At 46.9% G+C, this 24,766-nt stretch overlaps 1 protein-coding gene across 2 annotated transcripts in view; it reads right to left on the reverse strand.

The window, feature by feature from the left end:
- Positions 1 to 24,766, reverse strand: part of KIAA0513 (KIAA0513 ortholog) — a 92,235-nt gene that overhangs the window by 43,793 nt on the left and 23,676 nt on the right. The window contains exon 1 of one of the 2 annotated variants that reach the window (XM_077830911.1): positions 13,975 to 14,061. The exons of the other annotated variant lie outside the window; for it this stretch is intronic. The gene's annotated coding sequence lies outside the window, so the exon portion shown is untranslated. Of the gene's footprint in view, positions 1 to 13,974; positions 14,062 to 24,766 lie in introns of those variants that run through there. 2 annotated transcript variants of the gene reach the window in all.

A 24,766-nucleotide genomic window follows, 5' to 3' on the forward strand; every position in this document is an offset into this window, starting at 1 on the left:
CTAGAACAGGGGTGGGCAAAATACAGTCCTCAGGCCAGATCTGGCCTGTCGAACATTTCTGTCCAGCTCACCAGGCTCTTTGGCTGACCCCTCGTGATCTTCAGGCTGCTAAAAGTCCCTCAGAGCAGTGGGGCGCTCAGGCAGGCTGCCTGCCTACGCCGCTCCTAGAAGTGGCCAGCTGCTGCTGGCATGTCTCTGTGCACCCCTGGTGGGGGGGTGGGGGGGTGGGGGGACGGGGTTCTGCGCACTGCCACCGCTCCCAGCACCGTCCTCACAGCTCCCTTTGGCTGGTTTGCTGCGGGGCCGGTGCTTGCAGACACGGGCAGCGCACAGAGACCTGCTGCCCCCCTCCCCCAAAGGGCGTACAGAGACGTCCCAGCAACAGCCGGCCGCAGCTGCTTCCAGGAGCTGCATGGGGCCTCAGCAGGCAGGAAGCTTCCCTGAGCCCTGCTGTGCCACCAGCAGGGAGCTGCCTGTGGCAAACGCCTCCCAGCCAGAACCTGCGCTTCGCCCCCCAATCCCCTGCCCCAGCCCGGAGCCCCTGCCTGCACCAAACTCCCCCCAGAGCCCACACCCCTCACCTGCACCCCAACACTTTGCACCAGCCCGGAGCTTCCTCCTGTACCCAAACTCCCTCCCAGACCCTGCACCCCTCCATTAATACAATAGAAATGTGCAGCCCGTGACAACTTACCAAAATTGGTGGAATGGCCCCCCCTGTGAAAATTATTGCCCACTCCTGGTCTAGAACATACTTCCACACACCTACTGTCAGATGGCGTTAATGTTATCTCCAGTGAATGAGCTAAGTTGGAACCTGCTGAATCAACTGAGGCAAGGTGGCTTGTTCCCCTGCCTGGACATAGAAGTGGAAGTGACCCTCTGGGGAGAAAGGATCTAGTGTGTGGGCTGGGCAGTCCTAAGGGAGGATCCATGGGAACAATCAAGCCGGGAAAGAAGCCGGGGAAAAAGGGTTTGAGCTGAATATTGTTAAAACTGTGCATTAAGAAAAACAAACTTGTGGAGGACGGGGTGAATTTCTACCGTAAATGGCTTGCAGTCTCTGGGAGTAGGCTCAGAAAGGTACCTGCCCACAGAAAGCCAATAAAGATTTTTAATGGCTCACTGGGTATCTGACTATACTGTTCTTTCATAAAATGTCATTCAGCAACAAAAAAAGTTTTTCTACATTTCTAGCTGCTCTGAGTTTGTGCCTAAATCATGTTTTGAAAAAACAGACCAGCCCAAACACTCAGGAAAGGTCCCTTCCTAGCACTGCTCAGCACTTTCATTGTAGGATCTTGAAGGACTTTACAAACATGAATTAAACCTTAGCACCCGCATAATGCAGGAAAGCACACCAGCTCCACAGATGAAAACAGAGGCAAAGAGAAGTGAATGAACTTGCTTCTATGAAGCATTGAAAGTCAGTGGCAGAGCCAGGAATCGAAGTCAAGAGTCTTGTCTTCTATTTCCCTGCTCCTACCTTTAGGGTATGTTTCCCTCCTTCCCCCCATCACCAATAATTCCATGGGCAAATTTAGATCAAATCAGACACGTTCCACAACTTCCAAAATACATCTGGGAACAGCAAAGCCTGTGGATTCAGAGGCACATGGTTCTTTTCAACTGAATTATGATTCCCATTCTGAGTTCAGTAGTGAACTGAAATGGAAAGGGACTTCCCAATTGGTTCATTTACAGGATTATGAAATAGATTCTTGGAGTTTATCATATCTGTTAGGTACTGCAATTTCAGGGCTGCTTTCTAAACAAAAAAATTACAGTTCCACTAGCCGAACAAGGTCAGCGGTACATATAGCTGGCTGCAAACCTGCTTGGGGATCAAGCTAACACCCAGGAGTACATCTGCCTCCTCAGAGGCAGAGGAAAATTGGAATACATACGCTAATCAGCTTCTTCCCACTGAAAACCCAAGAGTGAAACAGCAGCAGCAGAGAAATAGTTGGCTGGAGCTGACTTAAATTCAGCTGTCTTGGGTCTGTGGGTTTCACCACATAAGAGGATTTTCTAATCCCAGCTGACATTCTAAAACAGAGTCTGCTTTATCATTAGAGTATCCTGAAGGGGAAAGGAAATGGGAATCTTTTCCAAGTGCTTTCAGGTTCAGGTTGATGACTTTGCAATGCAGCAGTGCATGGTGGGTCTGACCTAACCGCTGTTAGTGGGCTAATGGAAGTTGCATCTTAACCCCTTACTATATAAATTAAAGTTAACAGGGAAGATGCAGCATTGACATTCATCCATTTCTAGTTTAAAGGTACCCTCACTGTCTTAACCACTTTTTTTTTTTAAAACTGCCTTTGCTACCTTAATCACCTCAATTATCAAAACAGTAAAAACAATGGAAGCGGAATGACTTTTTATCGTTGACGCAGTTTAACTTTTTGCCCCTCTCAGCTGGGGCAATGGAAAGAGACAGGCTGTGGTCATTTACTGGACAATTATACTCCCTTTGGAGCATTGCGCCAGGGCAGGAGTACCAGGAGCACCAGGCTGTTTAAACACATTCCAAGAGGAACGATGTACTTTTAAATACACTGATGCCAACCTTAAGGTTTGCGAATGGCCTAGTTCCATTAATCAGGCTAAGTCTGACCAGTGGTGGCCTTTTAAACCAAGCGGGATAAGTTAGCTCAACCTTTACGTGCCCAGCTAACCACAGATATAGCCTGCCCGTCTTTAAGGGTCATCTCAGACAACACCACATCCAGGGGGCCAATGAAAAGCAAGCCACTGGAGCTGTCCAGTGTGCTGTTTCTCCATTTCAGTTTCCAGCACTCCTTCCCCCATGAGCCCCAGTCCAGGTTCCAGTCCATATGTGAATCAGTGACTAGCGACCAGGCCCTCGTATTCTCTAGAGCTGAACACGCCCTGGGGAGCGAGATTACACCTGGCTCCCCCAACAGGGTCAATGGCACACACTAGCTGCAAGGCCAGCATAAGGTGTATGGGAGAGGAGAAGATGCAGGGCCTTCTTCTGTGGATTCTACTTTTCTCAGCATAGCTACTGGGCAAGCAGATGCAGTGCTACTGTCTCCACGTGATAGGGGGCCTCCCCCATCCCCTGGAAGGACCATCGCTAAGGTAAGTAGGTAGCTCAGTATCCACCACCAGTGACCCCTCTGCCAAGATTGCAACAGCGGTGCTAATTCTGGTGTACGATACAATTCCCCCCCCCACCATTTTAAAGACAAAGAACAGCACATGAACCCTGGGACGTGAACCAAATTTCATCCCAACATCTAATACCAGGGATCCTTCTCCTTCTAAAAAGAAAAGGAGTACTTGTGGCACCTTAGAGACTAACCAATTTATTTGAGCATGAGCTTTCGTGAGCCAGGGTGTCATAAATATAAAGGGAAGGGTAAACACCTTTAAATCCCTCCTGGCCAGAGGAAAAACCCTTTAACCTGTAAAGGGTTAAGAAGCTAAAATAACTTCGCTAGCACCTGACCAAAATGACCAATGAGGAGACAAGAGACTTTCAAAGCTGGATGGGTGGGGAAACAAAGGGCTCTCTCCGCTTATGTGATGCTTTTGCCGGGACCAGAGCAGGAATGCAGGTCAGAACTCCTGTAAAGAGTTAGTAAGCAATCTAGTTAGATATGTGTTAGATTCTGTTTTGTTTAAATGGCTGATAAAATAAGTTGTGCTGAATGGAATGTAGATTCCTGTTTTTGTGTCTTTTTGTAATTTAAGGTTTTGCCTAGAGGGATTCTCTATGTTTTGAATCCGATTACCCTGTAAGGTGTTTACCATCCTGATTTTACAGAGGTGATTTTTTTACTTTTTCTTTAATTAAAATAATTCTTCTAAGAACCTGATTGCTTTTCATTGTTCTTAAGATCCAAGGGTTTGGGTCTGTGTTCACCTGTGCAAATTGGTGAGGATTTTTTAATCAAGCCTTCCCCAGGAAAGGGGGTGTAGTGCGTTTCCAAGGGGGCACTTCCCCAGTCATTATTGTTAGACACTTTGGTCGTGGCAGCGTTTAACCTAAGCTGGTAAGAATAAGGTTAGGGGGTCTTTCATGCTGGTCCCCACATCTGTACCCTAGAGTTCAGAGTGGGGAAGGAACCTTGATAAAGGGCATCAAAGCTGTTTAATTCAGGTCATACCATTCCCCTCCCTAACGAGGGCTAACATTAAAACTTCTACTGCTCCAAGCCACCATGCAATTAAAACTTCTGGCTGCCTCCCATCTGCAGGCAGAAAACAATATAGCCAGAGGAGAATCTGCTCCCTTTAGAAGCTAGTAAAATCTAGAGAGGGGATATTGCAATAAAGCCACGGGAGAAGAACGGTATTGAGTTACCCTGAAAGGCAGGCTTTGGGAGCAGAGAGCGCTTGAAAAGAATCCAAGTGAAGACAGACCAGGGAAGCAGACTTAGACTTCACAGATTCGTAGAGTGTAAGGCCAGAAAGCACCATTAAATCATCTAGTCTAACCTCCTCTATATCACAGGCCATAGAATTTCACCTACTACCGCTGTAAAACTTGTGTTTTATTCAAACGTCTCATCCAGAATTGGATACGAGTGGGAGCTTTTATATCCCTTCTAACAAGGCCTACGCTACTGATCAATTGCTTTGCTGGCATCAGAACGTTAAGATCAGAGTTGACCAAGTAAACCTTGGTCGTTGAGAGCACAGAAAGCCAGAAGAATGCCTGACAGCTCTTTAGCGATGATGAAATTTCCGAAAGGCCAATGCTAGGTCTGACGCATCCATTTGTCTACTGGTACACTGCTGGAGAGGAAATTGCATCGAAGAATGAAGAAAAGCTGCCACCACCTGTGGATTTCCTAATCAAGCGTGACATGAAATATACCCCAGCTCTCAGCAGCAGCTCGTAATAAGACTTTTGTTGATCCAACACCGCAGCTCGGGGGCGGGGGAAGAGGGTGCAGTACATTGTAATGCATGGCAGTGATGGTATAAATACAGGTGTTGCAATAACCCTGTGCATTTCGCGAGATGAAAGTATCGCCAGCTCTCAAATGCACAACGTTTGCCAAGTGCCTTATGCTGGAGTTGGTACCAAAAGATACAAACAAAGGTAGGTTTCTCTGTACAGTGCCTAGCACAATGGGGTCTTGCTCCATGAGTGGGGGTCCCCTAGGTGCTACTGCAATACAAACAGCAACAGGCTTTGTCCCCGGCAAAGTAGAGTCTAACAGACACGGAGAAGGTCAGATGTACTGGGTGACCCAGAAGAAGGGGTTAAGATAGAACATTACATTTAACTGACGAAGGGTTTGGCAGTGTGGGCCACAGAGAGGAGAGTCACTCTAGGAGGATCTGACAGAGAACAGGGTGGAGGCAGGCACGCTGGAGTTGGAATGACTTCCCACGGCTAGTGGTTCAATGCAGGGATGCACAGAGAAGAGAGCTGGGAAAGAAACAAAGGAGGCCTTGAGGCTGGTATCATTGCTTGGGGGGGGGGGGAGGGGGGGAGCAGTGGCAGGGAGATGCAGTGGGAAAGCAGATCTGAATCCAGCCCAGGCAGAGCTGTGCAGATCCTTGAGTGGCAGGCAAAGGGAGTGAGCAAGTGGATGGGTTCAAAGAGCACAGTGCTTAAATCAGAGCAACAGGCCAGAAGGTAATTTTATAAGTTTCACTTTGGATGGGCTGGAGCATGATGGCGACTTGGAATTTCCCGGCTCCCAATCCTGTGCTCAGCACATACTTTTCCAACGTAGACATGGCCTTTTCTGACACGGCCTTTGCAGTCAGACACTTTCACTCCCGCAGCTACACGAGACGGAATTACCCACCTTGAAACTTTACAGATTATGATTGAAGCGCTCTGCGACAGCCGTGAGCGGGAGGAGAATTCTGGGCCTGCATATGCAAATGAGCAGGACACAGCCCAGTACCCCAAATGAAGACTGAGTCATTCATGAGGTACAGAACCAACTTTAACGTTATAACGAAAGAGAAAAGGGAACTGAACAAAAACAAGCTCATTCACTAGCCCAGCAGGAAGACAAAGAAACCAAGATTTAAAACCACTGGCTGGAAAACCGTTGGAGGAGCAGGATTAGAGAGGAAAGTGATGCAGATGCCATGGTAATGCTAGCAACCAGGAGATTAAGTTCCTTTTAATTATCCTTTTCCCCCTCAATGGAAGGAAGTGCAGCTTAGAAACTCATTTACAAAAACAGCACAATCCATTTTTAAAAAGTAAAAGGTCAAGGCTTCTTGGCCAATACATCAATTATAAAATGGAACCCAAGGCCCAGTCTCCGCAGATTAAATAAAAAAGGAGTTTAACAAGGGTGTTCAACTTAGTTACATCAGCTTGGTCTGATCCGCGTAGGACAGAACACAACCTTAAAAAAGGATGAGTTTTAGCCCAGCTAGAGACGACTGGGTTTAACATCCGGGACTGAACTGTTTAGATTGCATAGAGAGGAAACCGAGTCACCCTGCCAAGGTCACACAGACCATGGACATCAGGTAACACATGAGAAAGCCAAAGGAAATCCTGCACAACAAGCGTTGGCGGCAGAGAAGTGGGTCTCCTGGGAGGACCAACACCCGCTGCAAGATTCTGAGTAAGGAAATAAAACAATCACCAACATGACCTTCACGCTCAACAAGAGCCTTCATACCTGGCTTGCACACAGGTCAGCACCAGGCCTATGCACCACTTATCATTGACAGCCACAGTCTTAAATGGTGAACAGGCCGCATGCAGGCCCTTTGCGCAGGGTAGATTGAAGAACGACATTGAGGAGGTTTTTTTCCTGCAGCCCTCAGGTAAATGGATTAAGCCTCTCCAGAACTGGGTTAGAGGCTTTAGGCCTAGCAGCACACACAGCCAACTCAGGCATCTGCAAGCAGAAGATAACTTCAGGTGTAAGACTCTCCTTGCAGCCAGTGGGCCCAGAGAGAGTGGTCTGCACCTCTCAGCAACTTGCCGGTGGTGCTTTCCTAGCCATTGATCTCTCCCCCCGCTAGGAATTTCTTCAGGTCCCTGTTGGATACTGAGTCAAAGCAAACAGCAGATCCATGTTAATATGCATCAGTGACAGCAGACGTCCCTTTGTGAAGCCCTGAATTTTGTAAACCCACTATTGTATGCGATGGAGAATCAGGACTCCTGGGTTCCACTCCCAACTCTGCCAACAACTCGTTCTGCAACTTTGGGACAAATCCCTTATTCTCTGTGCTGCGTTTTAGCTGTCTGTAAAATGAGGATAAAAGGCCCAAATATTCAAGAGAAATTATGGTCCGTACACAGCCTTGACCCTTGTGCCCAAGTCAGGGCTGGTGTGCACTAACCCGAATTCTCTCGGCTTCAAGGATTGCTTTTGAAGATGCAAGACAACACTTCTGTACCTCGCTGGAGAGTCTGGGCGGCTTAGCACAGCATTTTGCGATCCTCACATAAAGACGTTGCAGCAGCTCAGAGTATATTATTCTGAAGAGCTCTGGCACTACAATGGAAATACAAAGAGCAGAGCAGGGCACTGGATGCTTCATTGCCCTGGAACCTGAAACACACACTGTGCTACAGGTCGGCGCGAGGCAGGGAACTTGTGAAAGATTACTGGGCAGATTAACGCAGCCCAGCTGCAGAATTGTCAAACCCCACTACAGCGAGAGGCCCCAGCATCAGACAAGAGAGAAAACTGCTCCCGTCTCATCACAATTAGCATCTGCGATTAAAGCAGCTGCTTTTGCTCCCCATCTGCATTTGTTTAAAAGGCCACTTGACCCCGCCCACCAGTGTCCCTTCTTATCACTGGAATTATAAACTTGAGTCATCCCTTCTGTGCGGGTGCAATTTGCATAATTATGACACTGGAACCCACACTCACATCTGCAAGCTCCATGGAGACCACATTCCAGCCCTGAAGCCAGAGGCTATTAAAAGCTGGAATTAAAATGAAGCAACCTGTCGCTGCTTTCTTCGCACACAAAACAGCCACAAGACCAGCTTGGACCCATGCTCTCCCCAACCACTGATGCAGCCAGCTGGCAATCTCCTGGCAAGTAATATTCCTTCAGATATCTGCAGCGCTCCTCACTTTGCCTCTACGAGACGAGAAACACTAGCTTCTCCAGTTTACAGCGGATAGCAAGCAGATGCTCAATACGCAGGGATTTTCAGCATTGACTGCATGCAAAAATGTGCATGCCCTCATGAGGGCAATTCCTGCAACTGCGCTAACAATTGCGGTAGACGTGCAAACAAGCAAAACATAGCGCATCATCAGGCCAAGCCTATTCAGCCCCGGCAGAACTCTGAATCATTCTGTTGCAAGTTTTCAGCACTGACTAGAGAGATGTGTCTAAGCACAGAAAGGGGCAGCGTGGTCTAGTGCAGTGTTTCTCCACGCCCTGGCGCCGATCTCTGAGCTCTCCCTGACACAGATTAGGAAGGCAGCAAGCCGGTCCCTGGTATTAAAAAACATGGTCTAAGCAGACTAAAAGCATGGACTAGCAGCCTGGGTTCTACCACCAGCTCTGCCACTGATGCGTCGCCTCCCTGTGCCTCAGTTTCCAAATTGTAAAACGGGGACATTTACTTGCTTCACGGGAGGGCAATCTACGCTGTGCCACTGATTTTCTGTACTCTCGTTGCTGGTTAAGAAGATCGGCTCGGGCCAGCTTTCTCCCTTGAAACACGCCTTCCCCTCCTACTGGACCTGGCAGCGACATCTGAATCCTAGAATCGGAGCAATTCCCTCTGGAGGGGATCGCCATGTCACAGGACTCGCTGCCGGATCAGGCAAGAGGAGAACACGAACAGTTTAAGGCCTGATTCTCTACCTAAAACTTAGGTCTATCTAGTTAAGTCGCTTGGGGGTGTGAAAAATTTCACACTGAGCACCACAGTTAGGTCGACCTAACTCCTCGCATAGAGATGGCTGGGTCAATGGACTCCTTCTGTCGACCTAGTTACCGCTTCTTGGAAAGCCAGATTACCTGTGATGATGGAAAAACCGCTCGTGTCATTGTAGGAAGCATCCACCTGGCAATGGTGCAGCTGCAGCATAGACATACCCACAGAATAAAGGGCCGCACAAAGGGACGTCTTACGCCTGGCGGCATTTCTCTGCCTGTAACACAGTAACTTTTGGACGGAACTCTGCACCCGAACAGTTCCAAAATTTCAGGGAACGTTCTAGGCGAGGAAAATTGGTGAAAATCAGAAAACTGGCAAGGGGGAAATGAGGGACACATGGAGCTCCTGGCATTCGGTTAGCAGGCTCAGTAGTTTCAACCAGGTCTATAACCATCTACAGATCAAAGAACCGGTTGATGGCGCCATTCCAGCCTGGCGCGCTTCCCAGGACACAGTTTAACATGTTGACACCCTAAATGACCTACCTCCCAGAAAGACAGACAGACAGAAAAGAAAGAAGAATGGTGGGGCAAGGGGGGCACACAGAGCCCTCATACAGTGGAGAAATGGGAGACCAGGGTATGGGGGACGGGGATGCAGAACCCTTGCCATGGTAGGGAAGAAGGAAACAGGAGGCCCAGGGGATGGGAAGGGGGAACAAGGGAGCACAGAGAGCTCTTGGCATGGAGGTTCAGTGGGAGACAATGGTATTGGGGGAGAAGGACATGGGGGACACAGAGCTTGCTCCATGGGGGTACCCAGAGATCCTGCTACATAGGAGAGGAGGCACACTGAGCTCCTTGCAGGAGGAAGAAGGTGGGGGGTTGTAGGGAGTCCCTGACAGAGGGGGATTAGAGGTGGTGTCCAGGGAGCTTCAGAGGAGGGTGAGGAAGGGAGGGATTCAAGGAGCCCCAGGTGTGTGCAATGGGCCCAACCAACGGAAGCAACAAAGCGTGCGACCCTCTAGTAATGATATCATCTAACTCTGTGGGGCAAAGCAAGTCTTCGTGCACAATGCTGACATGCAGGCAAAGCCAGGAGAGAGGGACATAAAAGGTTCACAATCCATTTAAACCCTGGTCTACATTTAAAAATCAGATTAGACCTAGCTACTTCGCTCCCTGAGCGCCGTAGTTAGGTCGCTCAACCCCCTGGTTTAGACACGGCTAGGTCAACAGAAGCACCATTCTGTCAACCTAGCTACTGCCTCTCGGAGAGACGAATTAACTTCATCAACACAGCAGCATCTACACTGCCGCAGCACCAGAATGGGGCTGCTGTAGTGTAGACATGGCCTAAAAGGTCCCCGTGCGACTTCCCCAAATGGGTAGATCATCTCCAGGAGACCCAACATTTCCTTTCACTCTTGCTCTCATTAGCACCATCTGTGAATAAATCAGAGAGACATTAAACTGAATTCCTTTCTCCACAGGCACTCTCCCCTTCCCCACGTAATCGAATCATAGAATATCAGAGTTGGAAGGGACCTCAGGAGGTCATCTAGTCCAACCCCCCGCTCAAAGCAGGACCAATCCCCAATTTTTGCCCCAGATCCCTAAATGGCCCCCTCAAGGATTGAACTCACAACTCTGGGTTTAGCAGGCCAATGCTCAAACCACTGAGCTATCCCTCCCCCTAATTTTCATTCCAAATCTGCTGAACACACATTTTAATCATTTGAGAAACAGTTCTGCACATACCTAACACTCCTACAGCCTCCTGTGTGACTTACAGTACCCCCAACTCCAACCATTCACCTCCCAGCAAAGCCCAATGAAAGCAGGAAGATAGACCCTGTCAGAAGCTAAGGCCTGGTCTACACTGAAGAGTTAGGTCAACAAAGCTACATTGGTCAGGGATGTGAAAAAGGATGTACACCCCTGACTGGTACAGTTATGCTGACCTAACCCCGAGTGCAGACACAGCTGTGTCGATGGAAAAATGCTTCTACGGATGTAGCCACAGTCCTTTGGGGAGGTGGTGTTCCTACAGAGATAGGAAAGCCCCTTCCTCCATTCCAGACTGTCTCCTCTATGGGCTTATGCCAACATAGCTATGCCCATATAGTCTCCACAGACCAGAGACAGCCTAAATAGTTGCAGAAAAGACAGTAGAACATCTCGCCCAGCTGCGTCAGAACTACCCTGCCTCATTCCTCCTGCATCCCATCAACCCCTCCTCCTTTCCTGCATCACACCCTCATCGCAAGTAATTGCACCCCTTAGGGTAAAGGGAGGAACAAACAGAGCCTGAGACACAGAGGCAAGAGCCAATTATGTCAATGACCTGCCATCATTTACTTCTGACAAGTAAAACTCTCTGAATTGCAAAGGAAATCAACCGTCCGTCACCAATCAGTCGCAGGCCCTAGTAGCCATTAAAAGACACATATTTAGTCTTTCTGCCGTGATGAGCTATATCCCCATCTAAGCTAGAAAGAGAAACGTTTAAGGGATGTGATCAGGCTCAACACTGGGGACCAAATTCTGCTTGTACACCAGTGTAAATCTGGAGTAACTCCATTGGCTCCTGCAGGTTTATACTGTGTGAGCCCACAGAATTTGGCCCAACGCCCCAATAACCTTGTCTATGTCACCAACAGTCCTCTAAATCATTAAAACTGGAAGGCTTCATATGCTAACTTACTTGTCACTATTAATGCTGTTTGCTGACGCTTGCTCTCAGACAATAAAATAGAAATTCAATCAATTCCGGTTTGTTTTTTGGTCTATTTCCCCACTACCAACATATGGCTGCAATGCTTGGGTTGCAGACACTACAGAGATCCTTAACTCCAGTGGAAGCAATTTTTTTTTTTTAAGTAAAAAAAATAAATAAAATGATGAAGGTTTCATAAAACCCTTCCCTCAAACCTTTGGGGCTGAACCGAACCTGAAAGCAACTGTTTAAATAAATGTACCTACATAATATAATCTACATACAAAACACCAAATAATTTTTCAAACAATGTTTAAAAATTACAGAACCCGTCACTATTTCATAACTATGCTAGTACGCCTGCAGGAAGATGCTATTTTGATATTTCACAGGCCTGGGAAGTGCAGGAAGACATTGGCAATCCAGCTCACCATTGGCATGCAAAAGGGGAAGTGGCAACAGCAGTAAGAATTCCGAGCTCTTATCTTGCACTTCCCATGAGTAGACCCCAAAGCACTTCACAAAGAAGGTCACAATATCATTGTCTCCATTTCACAGATGGGGAAACTGAGGCCCGGGCAGACTAATTATTGTTCACTGTAAACTAAACTCTATTCATTTCCTTTTTAAGGGTGACCCAGTCCACCCCTTTTCTTTTAAAGACATGGCTAATTCAACCTTGAAAATTAAAGCAGATTTGATTTTTTAAAGAAGGGAGCTATCCTGCAATTCTGCAAGTCTCTTGCTTTTCTTGTGCACCCCAAGAGCATCGTTTCCGTTATGTCAACACCAGATATCAGACGCCAGCTTATTTTATTATATTAAAAAAACAAATTAAACATCTCTTAAAGGGACAGGCTCTTCAAGAGCACCATTTAGACCACCTTTTCCACTGCACTGAAAGTTTCCCCTTTCAAATTCCTTCCAGCAGGACACATTTTTCAGCATTCAGAGGAGCTATTAGACAAAGCCAGATATTTGTGGTACCTTTTTTGGGGGGGAGCGGGGGGGAGGGAGAGACAGGAGCCCAGGTTGACCTCGCTAAGCCATTTGATGACCCAGCTACTTTAATAGCTGCAGCCCCTTAAATGAAAATATTTTTTAACAAGCTTTTAACGCACTAGAGCTCTCAGAAGTAAGCTCAGGCATTGACTAATTTGAACGGCTGCCTCCAGCCTTTTATTGAGTTACTGGGATATTACTCCAAGAAGCTGATCAGCAAAGCTGGAAGCCTGTCACTGAAGCACAATTCTGCCAGTGCCTCGGGATAAGATTTCAGATCATAAGTTTCCCACGCCTGGCCTGTCCGTGCACAAAAGTACCTCTCAGCCAGGAAGAGGAGAAAGAGAGAAGCTGTAATGGACTGCTCCAGACTGCACCAGTGGGGTCTGAAGGGAGTGCAATCCAGCCATCTGCAGCCCACTGCATTAGTACAATGAGAAGATTTTAAAGGGACTAGGATGTTTTGCAAGGGGGATCCCCAGTGGAAAGAGAACAGAGGAAAATCTCACACATACCCTGAACCAAATAATTCAGACCAATCTGCAAATGCTGCGCTTCTCAGATGAAAACCAAGATCTCTACAGTTCCAGACTGTCCCCCATGCGCCAGGCTCTAAGGCAGAGGCTGCCCCTGCTTTGGCACTCACTCATTTCCCTTCCTTATCACCTCACCTAGATTTTACCTGTGGTGAATAAGTCTCAAAGCACCTTTGTTCCCTGGGCTGTTCTGCTTGTTCAGTGACAGGTTATTAGCGCTCAGAGAGGCTCTTATCTGACTTCACAGGAGCAACGGGGACTTGGGAACAAGCAGTGGAACACTATGGATAATCTTGAAGAAGCAGCAATCCCTCTCTCAGGAGCTCATATGCACCTAATCCCGCCCCCCCATACACACACACACACCCCCCATCTCCTTTCCCCAGGCCTGCCCAGCACTCATTGCATGTCAGCTCAAAGAGGAAGGAAGGTGTATGGGGTGGGTGGAGAAGAACAGGGACGGGGCGGGGGGTGGGGGGAAACGGTGTGCAATTTTGACAGGGTTCACTTCAGTGGGTTTCTGTTCCCAAGCACAGCACACTCCAGACAACAATGCAACTAAACTCCCGAACAGCAAACCTTAAAGAGAGCAAAACACAAAGCAGGGGCATTGCCTCTCTGCAAAACTAGCCAAGCTACACTGGTCAGAATCAGCAGCGGTTCACCTCTTCCACTCAGGAGTCTGAGAACCGAACCAATATACTTATAGGGCATCATCTCGCATGCTGGGCTTAGATGGTGTACTGATGGACCGCATGCCAACCCTTAAACCAGACAGTCCAACTATGAATAAAGCATTTCATGCATCTTTAAGTTTAGCAAAGTTAAAATAAATCTCTCTGGTGATCTCGTTTGAAAGCAATGCAATTACTGTAACTACCGCGCGTCATAAATTACCTGCTTTGCCACTTGCCTGGTGATCCACTTCAGGAAAAAGAAGAAGAGGAGATAGGGAGAAACGTCCAACTCTAGGCAGCTGTTGAGAGGGGGGGAGGGAACAATCCAACAGCAAGGGGTAGATGCTCAGCGCAGTGCGCAAAGCAATTCAGCAGCCTCCAGAGCTGCGTGTCTGTGAATCCTCGTGCATCCGTCTCCGTATCAGCCACACGCGTGCACACCCATGCGCACCCTGTTGATCGTGACAGGCGCTTGGCAGTTTCCCCACCCCCGGCCTTCCAATTAGCAAGTGGTACACAACATATTCACTGACTCAGCTAATAATTTCTCTCTTTCACGTAAAGGTCAAACGCCGAGGGATCTCTTTTATAACGCCGTTTTCTGAGCAGAGAACGAGCAGCACGTCCCAGAGTTACCAAAAGGTTTGACATTTTAATTCCATCAAAGCAGTAAATAGGGGGACGTCAAGGGGCCTGAAAGCATTCCCCCACCCCCAGCAAGGGGCTATGTGAATTGTGCGTCACTAACAAGCCGGGAACCCAGCCCACCATCCTCCGCAAAGCACTAAAGTGAGAGGTTAGCAGACAGAGGGTTTTATTGTTCCCTCTACAGCACTTGCACCTCCCTGTGGGGAGCGGGGGGGGGGGCGGGGGGGGGTGGAGGTGGAAATGTGGATTCAAAAGAGCAAGTGAGAGCGTGGGACCCTTGAAAAGGGCAGAAACGGCACATCCAGAGTTTGAAATGTTGAGTTTTTTCTTTGAAAAAAATCACCACTCTTCCCAGCCCCCTGTAGAAACAATGGGTGCAGAGTATTTCCACAGCAGGGATATGCGACCACTCTGCCCTTCCTACCCCATGCAGCAGGGAAGGGGCCCTAGAAAGGAGAAGGCTGAGAATCTCTGCAACGGAGCAAACCCTGCATCTGACAGAAGCGACACTGCACCATCTAGGAGCCTGTTTTATTGTATTTATAAAGAAGCAGGACATCAGGGAGGCTTTACTGATGAAGCACCACTTAACTAGCCCCTTCACTTCCATTTTTTATTCTAGCATCTTCCTTCTCTTTCTATTGGTATTCTTTGCTCTCTATTCCCACAGGACAGTACAGCAGCTACTCAGAGTTTTGTGGTCACGAGCAAGCAATAAACATGGCTACTGAACTGACTTCACAGATCTCCGCAAAAGCCCCACTCTACCACCAGCTCCTGTTACAAGGGAGAACCTCTTCTCTCGCCACAGGATTAGGACTTTGTACTGATTAGAGCTGCAGCCACTAGAGGGCGACACAAACACGACCCAATCGAGGGCAGCGAACCATGTAGCACTAACAAGTTCCGTCCTCACGCTTGGAGAGCCATCTCGAGCCCTGTCCTCACTGAGAGTAAAATCATGCTCGCTGGGCCTGTGTGTAAAGTAGTACCATTCTTCTCCCAGGGCAGCCAGAGACTGAGGACAGCACGTATTCCTCCACCCCAGCCCTAGCAGATGAATCCCAACACGGGAGCAGCTGGGACATTTGTAACTCCTCCTTCTAGAGTAAAATTCTTGAAGTCTCCCAAGAGGTAGGGAGCGAAAGCAGCACAAGTCCCAACCCCCATCTCACAGGAACTGGACAGGACACTATGCCGAATCCCAGATCTAAAGGCCATCGGACTGTCCACTCAACCAAGGGATCCGGTGGGAGAATTGTTCATGAGCTGTACGTACATTTGATCAAAATCACCGGGGGAGACACGCCTAGGCCCTGTTGGTCAAGTTAGATTTCCTTAGAAATTTCCTACAGATCCTCAGCAACCAGCTGTGCTTTAAAGCGCATTGCTCCCTTAGCAGCCTGCTCAGCATGGCTGCTCTCAGCTGTCCCAGAGCTTAGCCTCGAGGAGGGAGAGAGGACTCAGTATCAAGCCCAGGATCTTACATACACACTGATGTATGTAAGCCACTTGTTAGGGCACCTTATACTTCCCCCTCTCTGTATCTGATCCACGGAGGATGCCAGTCTGGTACAGCCTCTGGGCACTTCCGCTCAAGCGGTAGACACTCCTGCTTTCAGCTGTGGTGGCTCCCGGTGTCAAACAAGATGGCAGCTGTCATGGAAGCACTTCAAAAGGCCACAGCCCTGTTTAATACACCTTCTGCCAAAGCCTCATCCTTGAAGTAGAGGGCATTCAGCACTGCAATTAGCATCACTCTCATGATGGAGGGCCTCTCACTGCCACCCAGCTCCACATCACAGCAAACACGATCCTCTAGAAGGCTTTCCAGTACTTTTCAGTAACCCTGTGCATCGAACTCCAGCATCAGGGAACCTCTGTTCTGAGAGCTCAGACACCCCTCTAATGCATGGTTTTAAAAGGCACCTTGCTGCTGTACATGGTGCAGCATGGGGCTTGAAGTTACCGATCCAGAGATACATTTTTCCACCCTAAAATGCTTTTTAAAAAAGAAATATCACACACGCGAACGTGGCCAGTAGTTCTGAGCAGAAAACCAAATGTGTCAGTAATTTACTACTTTCCACTGATTAAAATGATCATTAACTTGTCCATTGCAAAGACCATTTAAAAAAATTATCCAAACCCAAAGCTTTTATATAACAAAGCTATGCAACCACACCTTATCTTAGTTACACCCCTTCCCCCCGCCACGCTCATCCCACTTTTGTCTGTGATCACTTGTTTTCAGGTCTTAACTTTCATTGTAAGATATTTGATGCCCAGATAGCAGATCCCAGTTTAATCTCAGTTCTGCTGCTGTAAATCCACAGTAACTTAAATCGAGTGACCCCAGATTTGCATCAGAGTCACACAGATCAGAGACTGGCCCCATGTCTTATTTGTTCTGTGAACTGCTATTCATGTTCAAGGCACTGTATCAGTGCACACATCAATTCATCTGTGTTCTCTCTCTATGACACTGCAGAGCCACCAGCCAGGAGCAGAAGGAACAATGGTATTTATTTCAACAAAGGGTATTTCAATCGCTTCTCCCCCCCGCCCCCGCAACTTTGACATTTCATCCCTAAAATCATTGGTTTCTTCCAAAAAGGAAATAAAGAGCCAACAGCCCAGTCAACCTAATGTCCTATGCATACCTGCAGGAACAGGTGACGAACCTGAGCTGTCCATCTCTACTGTGTATCAAGCTTGGTTATTAGTACAAAGATAGAAGAGATTCCATAGCGAGTTACAGAAATATATTTGCAGCCAGAAGTTCCCCTCCCAATTCCTTCTCACGTTAAGCCTTACCTTGAAAACAACTGCATGGAAAACAAAACAGACTTACCCGCCTTTTGCTAATCCGCGGTGTATTTGAATCCAGAGGATTACTCAATATCTGACAGCCCCGGCAACTATAAACTCACTGGGGCATGTGGGACATTATTTCTGGTAATGTTTTCTTCCTCCGCCTCCTCCCCAAACTCTGAAGTAGGCTCAGGAAGGGGGCAGGCAGCAAAAGAGAAAAATGCCAGATTGCAGAAACTAAGATGTGATTCTGTGAGACAGTACAGCTAACATTCCAATTCCCCAGCATTGCTGGATGTGCCAGAAGGAACTAGACAATGGAAGGAACACTAATTTCATACTGAACGTCCTCGGAAGGAACAACATGGACCTATGATATCTTCAGATAAAAACCAAGATGTATTTTTTATTCCAGGCTTGTTACAACTTGTACACCCTTCCTGCTTAAAAAAAAAAAAAAAAAAAAAAAAACAGTCACAGGAAGAGTGCCCCTCAGGCCCTTTGCAGCATCTTGCAGAGTCGCGTCATCTTCATTGTCTTATTTCCATAAGAGGATCAGCTACTTTTCTGCTATTAAATAGGCTGCACCATGCAAAGAAAATTCAAGGTTCACAGTGCCTGTCAGTCCAAAGTTACTGAACAAACTATACACATAGGAATCCCTTGCAGCCACTTCCAGGGTAGAACATTACAGCAGTTTCATAGCACACAAGAACACTCCATGAGTCTTTCAGGCCGGAAATGAAGGGTACTTTGATTGAAAGCATAGGAAGGAGGTAGATTGACAGTTTGTATTTACCCACATTGGAATTTGGTCAAGGGCACTGGGGATAACCCCCAGTTCTTGCCAAAAAAGACCCTGGGGACTTCAGCTCCAGCCAGCGTACAGGACTTCGGCTTTGATGATGCCTCCAAAACAGCAGCAGCAGCCCAGGCATCAGAGCGCCGAGAGAACAGTGACACCTAGAGAATGAACCAGCTCCTCTTCCCGAGTCTCCCATCCAAGTACCAGCCCAGCCCGATCAGGCTAGGTGTAGGAGATCTGAGGTGGTCACCAGTGGCAAGGTGCAATTCTGCAGTGAAAGTCCTTTTCAGTTAGGCGCAAGACAAGCCATCAAGAAGTCACAACAAGGCCCAATGAGCCATGACAGACAAGCTTTTCCTAAACTCTAAACTCAAACAATTATGGCACTGTCCTAATGAGTCCTGGTGGGATTAGTGCAGCATTTGAGCCTACTCCATGGAATTGGACACAACTGGATAACCATAGAAGACCATTCCAGCTCAACCATCTAAGAGATGAAGAGCCCTCCAGATGGGACTGGTAATGAGCTAAGTAATGGAGCTGATCGCCTCTAGGTGATTCATTCAAACACAGCCTGCGTTAGTAATAACTAGACATCATTTGCTGGTCAACAGCCGGCCAGAGGACTTTGTGAAATGAATTAGTCATCTAAATTCATTGCCCAATGGGCAAATCTCACACATCACCACCACCGGGCACCTTCACTCGCAACTCAACGAAGAGCACAACCATTTGCATGGGCCTGGAGACATCGTCGTTAGAGCTGGTCATCCCATGCATAAGATTGAGGCACGTCACAGTACACTGCATGAGGAAGCTTGCACGGCTGCCATCGGCTATGCACACACATTTTAGGGGGTTCACGGAAGGCTCCAGTTTCCAGGGCCAACAATACAGTGGTTAAGTTAGTTTGTTTTTCTGTGTGTTCACAATTAATACATAAGGAGAAGAAGAGAGGAAAGTCCCCCTCTGCTACAACTGTGCTTTTGACAGCAGAACAAGAGAGTCCTCAGCATTCAAACAGATTCAAGTGTATATTTTACACTTCGTTTTGTTGCCTCTATAGGCTGCTCGCTAATGAAGATTCTGGGGGTGGGTTTAGTCTGTCATACTCAATAAGCAACCTATGTTTTTTGTACAGTGACAGCAAGGAAGAGTTCCAAGAATAGGCATGATCCAAGTCTGCTTTCAATGGCCAAGTTCACATCTTCCAAAGCTGGTTCGAGAACACAGGGCAGGAGAGAAAGAGGAGGAACTGATTAAGAGCAGCCAGAACAGCTAGATGCACTTCAGTTGCACAGGAGGCAGCTAGCAGGGGATTTGCACAGGACCTCTTCCATAAAAGTTACCCTAAGCACTGCTAATTTAGGTCACATGCCCCCTAGCAGAATGAGAAGCATATTACACATTGCCTCACTGCAAGGTGAGAGAGGCTTCGGGACAGCCTGCCCCATGAAACATCAGGATTTCCAAGTGAAAGATGTGACACAAACTCCTGTTGCAATAAACTGCAAGCGATACAAGAGGGCAAAATACCCAGGAGTCTGCATCACTGGATTTTGTAAAATCCATACCCACCCCCTGCTCAATATTTCACCCGGCTCGACAGTGAACGATTGAGTGCTTCAATAAAGGACTGAAAAACGGGCCTTAGCTGAAGAAGCCCATGTTGCCTGGACTGACCCCAGCACGTCTCCAAAGTCTAGCTACACCGAAGTGGAGCTGCTCTGAGTTCTGAACCCAGTTGTTTGCAGGTGTGGTTTGGTTTTAGCACAGATAACCCTTAAGTGGCAAGGGCCCTGGACAGCTCCAAATCTGCACAGGGCTGAACACACCAATGGCATCCGAACATAATGCTGAGAATCTGCACATGCTGGCTGCTGCATCATTGCAGGACCCTTGGCTCAACGTGGGCTCATTAACTGACTGCTCCATACATAATTTTGTAAAGTGACAGCATCAAGTTAAGCACCAAATTATACTCACCCTAAAGTCCAGGAGACTTTTTTAGAAGTAAAAGAGAAAGGAACGTGTTCATCTGTCTACACTTTCCACTTCATGGAGAGTTTTAAAGGAAACAAAATATTTGGCAGTACCACCCTTATGGATTAAAACCCACTGGAGATGACAAGCCCTGACTCCACATTGGAAAGCAATCATCAGATCCATTGATCTCTAATGTGCCCGTCCCTGTGGTATTCCAGATGCCAATTTAATACCTCCCAGGCTATATGCAAACATACATAAACACCCATTGCAATAGTGTGTTACAATGTGATTACACTGCCAGTCAGGAGGGGCACTCTTAAAAAAAATAATCAAGATATGCCATTGTTCCACCATATCCCTCCAGAAAACTCTCCTAATCCAAAGTATGTCTGCGGAATTAAGCTGGCATCTCCCTCACCAAATGTCCCTGGTTACATAGACTCACTGTGAGGCCTTAGGAAAGTCCCTTAGCTTAGCTTCCTTCTATTGCTGTTTTGACATCTTTTAAGTGGGGTAACAGCACTTCCCTGTACCAGAGGGATTTGTGGAGGCATTAATTAAAATCGTTAAAGCCCACAGATTCTTGGAAGAAGGTGTTACAGAAATGTTGCCATGCATGACAGTCAATTGCATTATCTTGCCAGCCGACTACGGTGTCTTGCACTGCGGGTTCGTGGGGTTTGAAATGAGAATGATGTGATACATGGACAGCAAGAGTAATACAAAAGGTGTTTTGGTACCTGCCACTCCTGGAAAGACTCTCTATTTGGGTGGTAGGGAAGTAGTGAAAACCTCAAGCAACAAACTGCCGACAGTACTCTACTAGCATTTGTGAACACAGCCATATTGTACGCATGGCGCTTAGGAAAATGGCTAGCATCTTTCTGCCACTCCCATACTCCTCACCCACATTATGCCCATATATGTGGCAGAGTTTATTTTTGAATTAGGATATGCAGAACCAAATAATAAATTAGATCCCACCTAGTGCATTGTTCCGTCAGTGCAACCTTCTTCTCGACTGTATGTTTTGACCAGAGTCTGGAATAATTTTAAAATGTGCCAAGCAATGGAACTTCCATCACTTCTCATAGGAGGTTAGCCCACAAACTAATAGATCTCACCACCAAGGAAGCTCTTCTTGATAGTTTGTAAATTTCCCTTTTCTTAAATGTACTCCTAGTTGTTCTTCCTTTTATCATGGCAAATTCCTCTCTCTCTGGGATTCTCAGCCCTTTCAAGATTTTCATTCTTCTACCCTGAGATCTCTGCCCCCAGATTGCTGTCTGTTGTGCACACAACTACCAGACTGACGTGTAATTGCACACACAAGTTAGGTATTGGATATGCATTGTGTGCACCCTAACTGTTTGAAAACCAGGCTCATGGCTCAGTGCTGGAACTAGGGGTGCTAACACACCCCCAAGCTTGAAGTGGTTTCCATCCTATACAGGGTTTACAGTTTGGTTCAATGGCTCTCAGCACCCCCACTATACAAGTTGTTCCAGCATCCCTAGGCTCATGCTAGATAGTCAACTATGCAAAACCACCTCCAGCCTTTGCAAAGAAAAGTTACATACACACACACACAATGATACATAGAAAGCGCACATATTTATTCAAGTGCTAGTATTCTTGTAATATTAACTGCTTTACAAAGGAGAACTTTCCCCATTACCAAAGGTTTTTCTCTATTATGGACAGCTGTCGTACAGCATGCATGAAAAGATCAGCAAGTGACTCATCCGCCTTAATCAAGTTAGGATGAAAGCGTTACATTTACCATCAGCCTCCACACAATCTGCAGAGTGCAAAAGTTATACTAAACAAGTGGGAAATGGCTAATCCCATTCATAACACATTTTGGTACACGTACGCAAACTTGCTTAGATGTCGTCTAACACAACAACGTACTCATGATTTTAATCAGCTGCCAAATTTAAGACACTCATCACATGTTGCATTTACATTGTAAATCAGATCACATCAATTCCTCTATCTAGGTTGCTTTTTTGTACATCAACATTACCTTCCTCTCTATTTGCAACATGCAGAATCTGTAGACTGCCTTCATCCAAGTCAACAGCAGCCATTCCCACAGCCCAAAACCAATTGCCCAGGCTAACTGAGTTGGAAAGATGCATCTCAGTGCTAAGAATTCAGCACATCTTGGAAGTCTGTGGCAATAATTAAAATCAGGAGAAACACAAAAGCTGCTCTTCTGTCTCTTCCTTGCACTAATATATCAGTTACCTCTCCCAGAAGCTGTTCCATTTGCTAATGGACTCAGACGCTTCAACTTGAATGAAAGTCAGGACAGTGAGGTGGGAAGGGGGAAGAGAATGTAACAAACGAGAAAGCTTGGGATAGGATCGTGACGCTGGCAGACCAGGTGCCAGCTTATGCCAAGTCTCTTGGGGCTCACTGAAGACTGACAAATGCTCAGCTAGAAAGCAGTCTGGCTCCCCGTGTGTTAGCATTGTTAGAACAGATGTTAAGTTTACAAGAATGTGTTGAATGTTTAGACTTTATGAAATGCTTGTAAATTCCTGCATGCGTTATCTTACAATATCTGTATCTTATAAGGTAAGATTTCAGTGTTTGCTCTGAAACTGGAAAACGCCCCGCCCAGTCAGGAGAGAAGCATTACCAAGTGTGAAATACTAGTTTACGACAAGAGATGTCATCTTCCGCCCAACAAAACAAGGCCTACACACATCAGACAAGCCACCGTGGAACATCAGTTGGCAGAAGACTTTGATCGCTTTCCCCACACCATGAAGAGGGGAAGTGCACAAAAGCTCGTCCCATCACAGTTTGAACTCAAAAGGAAGGGAATAAAAATTCCTGTCAAGGAGAAATCATCATCACTGGGCCGCTTGGAATTCGGCGAGGGCAAAATTTTAAGCATAAGCAAGGGATCCCCAAGCTGCTTGGCTTTAGCTAGCTCTAAAGGGCACACAGAGCTTGCGTATCATAGCAGCTATTACACTTTTGGAACCTAAGACTGTAGCTCATTTTTGTGGATAGGTTTACCTGCTTTAACCTTGTAAATAACTCACTTCTTTTTCCTACTTAATGAATCTTTAGTTAGTTTATTACAGACTGGCTACAAGTGTTGTCTTTGGTGAGAGATCTAAGGTACAATTTCCTGGGGAAAGTGACTGGTCCTTTGGGACTGGGAGTGACCTGAATCTTGGTGTGGTTTTCGGTGTAAGGGACAATGTATCGCCAAGGCAAGCTTGCCTGGGTGGCAAGATAGACTGGAGTGCCCAAGGGGACCGTCTGTGACTCCATGTTAAGGCTTGAGGAGTTCACATTTGATACTTGGTTGCTGAAATCTAAGTCTAGACCACACAACCAGTTGGGAGATGGTGCCCTGTTTCTTGACAGTCTGCCCTGAGGTTGGAACCCACGGTCGAGAGTCACTGCAGACTGTTTAACAAGGATCTCCCACCATCCTTAATTCATCCCTGTTTTTGCTACAGGTATTCCAGGTGCCTGAGAAGAGCAGATAAGCTTGTATATATCAACGTGCTTGACACAAGAGTGCATGCTGACAACTTACCGGCAGTGCTGAAATGACAAGACTAGAAGCTTTTTGGGGCAGGAACGATCTTTCTGTTCTGCGTTTGTACAGCATCTAGCACAATGAGTTCCTGGCCCACGACTGGCCTTCCCTGCAGTGCTACCACAATACAAAAAAAAAAGGATAAAAGCAAGGGATGTGAGTGTTTCTACTCTAGGAGAGCATGGGGGTGTAATTAATTCTCTTTTGCTGTGGAAGCAAATGATGCCACAATCAAAATTATGGCTTCAGGAGGCAAAAGCAGCAAGTGGGGCACAAGTGGGGTATGTAGCAACAAACCTGGTTTCCATGTGTGGGGTCTCAGTGATATCACGACGGCAGAGAAATGCAGGAACTAGGAAATATTAGCAGGGCTGTTTCTCAACAAAGCTTTCTTTGAAGCAATCTAAGAAGTATCAATAGCTCCTTAGCAATAAGGAGCTTCCCTCTGAAAGCTTTAGACAGGGATATGCAGTGCAGTCGTAGCCATATCAGTGAGATCATATCTTTTATTGGAACAGCTCCTGTTGGAGAGAGAGAGAGAGACAAGCTTTTGAGGCACACACAGATCTTTCTCTCTCACCAACAGAAGCTGGTCCAGTACAAGATAATACTTCACTCAACTTGTGTCTCTGATAGGCAGCAGACCATGCAGCAAATGTGCAATGAGATTTAGTTACTGGGCATCAACAGCAAATTCAGGGAAAGAAATGAAGCCAACTTTGATCCATATGAAACTTTGACAGCTGAGATGGCCCTGCCTGTCAAAGAGATACCTAGGAAAAGCAGGCAGCTAACTGCCTAATTAAATGCATGGAGTAGCTGTGTGCTAAAGCGTAAGGGTTGCACTGGCAAGTGACAACTTATCCTTATCTTAGTGCTGCTTGTCACAGAGACAGGTCTCACTCCATTGGTTACAAAGACATTAAATGAGGTCTGTAGATGCTGTATCTTAGCCTTTCAACTGTCAAAAAAAGCCTCACTTAAATGTAACTCTCCAGAGGGGTAGGTGAGTATGAGGTTTAAGTACGGCTTGTAAAGATCCTCCGAGTTCCTTGAATGAAGGGTGCTATATAAAGTATTATTAATTACACTTTATCACTTAATATTATGAAGGCAGGAAAACATGGCCACAGCAAGGGGAAATACCCTCAGATTGTCTAACCCAGTGGCTCTCAACCAGGGGTA

Source organism: Eretmochelys imbricata, chromosome 12 (assembly GCF_965152235.1).
Source record: "Eretmochelys imbricata isolate rEreImb1 chromosome 12, rEreImb1.hap1, whole genome shotgun sequence".
Classification (NCBI taxonomy): Eukaryota; Metazoa; Chordata; order Testudines; family Cheloniidae; genus Eretmochelys; species Eretmochelys imbricata.